The sequence below is a fragment of the Rhinopithecus roxellana genome, chromosome 15 (genome assembly GCF_007565055.1).
Source record: "Rhinopithecus roxellana isolate Shanxi Qingling chromosome 15, ASM756505v1, whole genome shotgun sequence".
Lineage (NCBI taxonomy): Eukaryota > Metazoa > Chordata > Mammalia > Primates > Cercopithecidae > Rhinopithecus > Rhinopithecus roxellana.
The window spans coordinates 45,493,544-45,499,231 of record NC_044563.1 but is presented as its reverse complement, the minus strand read 5'-3'; the positions used below and the strand labels follow the sequence as shown (position 1 = coordinate 45,499,231).

At 40.3% G+C, this 5,688-nt stretch overlaps 1 pseudogene; it reads left to right on the top strand.

The window, feature by feature from the left end:
• Window positions 1-1,560: 1,560 nt before the first annotated feature.
• On the top strand, window positions 1,561-2,414 carry LOC104656413 (annotated as a pseudogene).
• The last annotated feature ends 3,274 nt before the right edge of the window (window positions 2,415-5,688 follow it).

Here is a 5,688-nt window from a genome sequence, read left to right as displayed (position 1 = left end):
TTCTGGGATTACAAGCGTGAGCCACTATGCCTGGCTCTGTAACTTTCTTTTTTTTTTTTTTTTTTTTTTGAGACAGGGTCTCACTCAGTCACCCAGGCTAGAGTGCAGTGGCACAATCACAGTTCACTGCAGCCTCAACCTCCTGGGCTCAAGCGATCTTCCTGACTTAGCTTCCGGAGCAGCTGAGACTACAGGCCTGTGCCACAACACTTGGCTAATTTTTTACTGTGGCCTTCTTACAATGAAGACACTTTTCTCAGAGACTCCCAGAAAACTTCCTTTCAGGTTATGGGACTGATCCTAAACCAATCACTGCAAAGAGAAGAGAAAATTGTTGATTAAAGTAAGGGCTTCCCCTGGGGCTCCTGAGTCATAGAGAGGAGAGATGGATGCCAGGACAAAGTTGGGGTTCTGTTAACAAGGAAGAAGGGGAGAAGTGGATGTTAAATAGATATCTGCCAGCATTTGCTATAGGAAAGGGAAACGAATACATAAAAATTATTTTCATGGGCCGAGCACAGTGGCTCACGCCCGTAATTCCAGCACTTTGGGAAGCTGAGGCGGGTGGATCACCTGAGGTCAAGAGTTCGAGACCAGCCTGGCCAACATGGTGAAATCCTGTCTGTATTAAAAATACCAAAAATTAGCTGGGCATGGTGGTGGGCACCTGTATTCCCAGCTACTTGGGAGGCTGAGGCAGGAGAATCGCTTGAACCCGGGAGGTAGAGGTTGCTGTGAGCCGAGATTGTGCCATTGCACTCCAGCCTGGGCAACAAGAGTGAAACTCGACTGTCTCAAAAAAAAAATTTTCATACGATGAAGGAATTACAAAGAAGTTAGCGTTTGCTGCTGAACAAAACACCTACAACTTCTGTGGCTTAAGACAACAATTTATTTAACTCATGATTCTATTTGGGCTGAGCTCAGTTGGGTGGTTCTTTTGGAATTGACTGGACTTACTCATGACTGTGGTCAGCTGCAAGTCAGCTAGGTAGCTTTGCTCATGGGATCTGGCTGTTAGCTGAGGAAATGAGTCCAGGTGTCTTTACTTATCCAGCAGGCTCTCCTTGGCTTATTCTGGTAGTAAATCAGCAAACTTCCAAGAACTAGAGCAGATGCTTGCAAGTAATTTTGAAACCTAAGCTTGGAACTGGAACATTATCAGTTCTGCTGCATTCTTTAGGTCAAATCAAGTAAGAAGGCCAAGAGGGTGAAGAAATAGATTCCATCTCTTGAGAGGAGGAGCTTCAAAGTCACATTGCAAGGGCATGGACCCAGGTAGGGAAAGAACTTGTGACACTTTGGCAATTTATCGCAGGTGCTAAGAGTAATAGGGAAAGCTACCTGGATCTGCCTTCAAGAGAGAACTATCATTTGTAAAGTTTCAAATCAGCAATATGTCTACTCTGAGCTGAAATTCTTATACTAGTATAACTGTTACTGATGATTTCATTACACTGTTCTAGGTAGCAAAAGTTCAGAGGTTGTGATGCTGTGATTTAAAACAATAATATTAGGGTTTTCTGAGCTTCTTCCTGATGGGCAAGGAGATCTGTGGTCTCGTTTTTGGCCTTTCCTCACAGCATGGCCCCCCAAATGCCATGCTTTCTATTTCTGCTTCAAAAGAAGAAACCAAGAGCACCTTCTGCCTCGAGGCTGGAAGAGACATCCGTCTTTCTGGTCTTGCTGAAGAAGGGAGAAAAAGAACAGCAAGAAGCAACTGCACATATTGATGAAATACAAAATGAAGTAGACTTAATAAACAAGCCAATGAGGAGACTTTGAAACCAGAACAGAAATATAACAAACTCGGCCAACTATTTTTTCAGATGAGGTCTGAATTGATAGCCAAAATCCCAAACTTTGGGGTAACAGCATTTGTCAATCATCAACAAGTGTCTGCACTGCTTGTGGAGGAGGATGAAGAGGCACTGCTTCATTTAACCAGTGTTGAAGTGACAGAATTTGAAGATATTAAACCAGGTTACAGAATATTTTCATTTTGACAAAAATCCTTACTTCAAAAATAAAGTTATCTCCAAAAACTTTCATCTGAATGACAGTGGTGCTCCATCTTCAAACTCACTAAAATCAAGTGGAAGTCTGGAAAGGATTTCATGAAAAATGCAAGTCAAATGCAGAATAATGCCAGCAGAAAGAGGCAGCATGGGGAACCAGAGAGCTTCTTTAACTGGCTTACTGACCATTCTGATGCAGATGCAGATGAGTGAGGAAAGGTCATCAAAGATGGTATTTGGCCAAATCAATTACAGTATTACTTGGGTCCCAATATGGATGACAAGGAAGGGGAAAGAGAAAAAGAAGATGATGAAGACAGGAATGAGGATGAAGGTGAAGATAAAGATGATGATGAAGGGGAGGAAGGAGAGGAAGATGAAGGAGAAGATGATTAACAACACCAATGGATTCCAACCTTCCTTTTAAAACATTTTCTCCAATCCCTGGGAGCAACTTGCAGTCTGATTTTTTGCTCTTGTGCTCAGTCACCCTGTTGTTGAGGTCTTTTCTCTATACCATGGCTCCTAACTTATTTTTGGGAGAAATATATTGAGCAGAGGTGGGCATTTTGACAACATGACTTCTTTCATATGGATGGAATCATATATGTGGTCTTTTGTGGCTTCACCTAGCACAATATTTTGAAGGTATATCCATATTGTAGCATGTATCGGTACTCTATTTTTTTATGCTGAATAATATTCCATTGTATGGATATACCACATTTTATTCATTCATTCATTCATCTGTTGGTAGAGATTGGATTTTCACCTTTTAGCTTTTATGAATAATGATGCTGTAAGCCTTCATGTACAAGTTTTGGTTTGGACATGTTTTCATTTCTCCTATATCTTAGGATTAGGTCCACAGGGTCACATGATAGCTGTTTCCACAGCGATTGCACCATTTTACATTCCCATCAGCAGTGGATGAGGATTCCAATTCCACATCCTTACTTCCTAGTGGGTATAAAGTGGTCTATTGCAGTTTTGATTTTCATTTCCCTAATGATACCCAGCATCTTCTCATAAGCTTATAGGCCACTTATATATCTAACTTGGAGAAATGTCTACTCAGATTAGTAGAGGACTGAATAGACCCTCCCCACTCCCCTAAATTCATGACCATTTGGTACTTGCGAATGTTGCCTTTTTGGAAATACCATCTTTGCAGATGTAACCAATTTAAGTTGAACACATACTGGAGTAGGGTGGGCCCTAAATATAATGACTGGGGTTCATACAAGAAAACACAGAGACACAGTGAGGAATACCATGTGAAACAAGCCAGTGAGGCAGAGTTTGAAATTTATCTATAGGTTAAGAAATGCCAACTGCTGGCAACACCCAGAAGCTAGGAGAGAATCATGGAATAGATTCTCCTCTGGAGCCTGCAGAGGGCACATGGCCCTCCCAACACCTACTTTGACTTCAAACTTCTAGCCTCCAGAACTATAAGAAAATAAATTTCTGCGGTTTTAAACCTCCCAGTTTGTAGTAATTTGTTACAGCAGCTCTAGGAAATAAATAAAAACCCATGGCCCATTTTTACATTGGGCTGTCTTATTTTTTTTAAAGATGGGGGTCTCACTGTATTACTCAGGCTGGCCTTGAACTCACAGGCACAGGTGATCCTCCTGCCTCAGCCTCCTCAGTAGCTGGTACTATAGACATGCCACTGTTCCCAGCTTAGTGTTATCTTCTTATTGATCTGTTAAGTCCTTTAAATATTCTGGATACAAGTCCCTTATCAGACATATGATTTGTAAATATTTTCTCCAATTCTGCGGGTTTTTTAATGGATCTTTTGAAGCATATTGTAAATTTTGATGAAGTAGAGATTATAAATTTTGCTTTTCTTGCTCATGGTTTTGATGTCATATTTAAGAAGCCTTTTCTAAATCCAAGGTCATGAAGATTTAACCCTGTTTTCTTCAAAGAATTTTATAATTTTGACTTGTATATCTAGATCTTTGATACATTTTGGGGTAATTGTTATATATGTTACAAGGTAAGGGTCCAAGTTTATTTTTTTGCATGTGGCCATCTAGTTGTCCCAGCATCATTTATTGAAAAGACTATTCTTTCCCTCCATTGAATGGTATTGGTGCTCCTGTTGAAAATCAGTTGACCATAGACATATGGTTTTATTTCTGGACTCTTGAATCTAATCTATATGTCTCCCCTTGTGCCAATACCATACTGTGTTACCTTGAACTCCTGGCCTCAAGTGATCCGCCCACCTTGGCCTCCCAAAGTGCTAGGATTACAGGCATGAGCCACCCTGTCCAGCCTTTTAAATACTATACTGTCTTGATGACTGTTTCTTTGTAGCAAGTTTTGAAATCAGGAAGTATGGATATTAGTTTGTTCTTTCCAAGATTGTTTTGGCTATCTGGATCCTTTGCTTAAGAGTTTTAGAATCAGCTTGTCAATTTCTACAAAGAAGTCAGCTAGGATTCTGATGGGAATTGCACTGAATCTGTAGATCAATTTGGGGAGTACAGCCTTCTAAACAATATTAAGTCTTCTGACCCATGAATATGGGACATTTTCCCATTTATTTAGATGTCCTTTAATTTCTGTGTTATTCCATTTGCATTGCTAAAAAGAAGTAACTGAGGCTGGGTAATTTATGAAGAAAAGAGGTTTATTTTGACTCAGTTCTGCAGGCTGTACCAACATGGTGGCAATATATGTCCAGCTTCCGGTAAGGGTCCCAGGAAGCTTACAATCGTGATGGAAGCTGAAGGGGGAGCAGGCATTCACATGGTGAGAGGGAGCAAGGGAGATGCCAGGCTCTTTTTTAAATATATTTTTTATTTTTTTTAAACAATCAGCTCTCAAATGAAATAATACAGTGAGAACTCACTACTGCAAGGATAGCACCAAGCCATTTGTGAGGGATCTGCCTCCATGCTCCAAACACCTCCCACTAGGCCAGCCTCCAACAATGAAGTTCACATTTCAGCATGAGATTTGGAGGAGACAAATGTTCAAGCCAGATCAATTTCTTACAACAACTTTTTTGTAGTTTTCAGAGTATATACTTTATACTTCTTTTGTTAAATGAGAATTTTAAATGAAATTATCTTCTTAATTTCATTTTTGGATTGTTCACTGCAAGTGTATAGCAACACTATTTTTGTATATTGACCTATCCTTCAATCTTGCTGAAATTGTTTACTAGTTATAATAGTTTTTTTAGTGGATCCCTTAGGATTTTCTATATACGAGATCATGTTGGCCAGGCATGGTGGCTCACACCTGTAATCCTAGCACCTTGGAAGGATGAGGTGGGCAGATTATTTGAGGTCAGGAGTTTGAGACCAGCTTTGCCAACATGGTGAAACACTATCTCTACCAAAAAATACAAAAATTAGCCAGGCGTGGTGGTGCGTGCCTGTAATTCCAGCTAATTGGGAGGCTGAGGCAGGAGAATCGCTTGACGTTGCGAGGTGGAGATTGCGGTGAGCTGAGATTGCCACTGCACTCCAGCCTGGGCAATTGAGTAAGACTCTGTCTAAAAACAAAACAAACAAAAAAACCCAAAAAGATTATGTCATCAGTTACTAGAGATTGTTTTACTTTTTCATTTCCAGTTTTATTTATCTTGCCTAATTGCCTTGGCTGGAATTTCCAGTATAATGTTGAGTAAAAGCAGGACCTA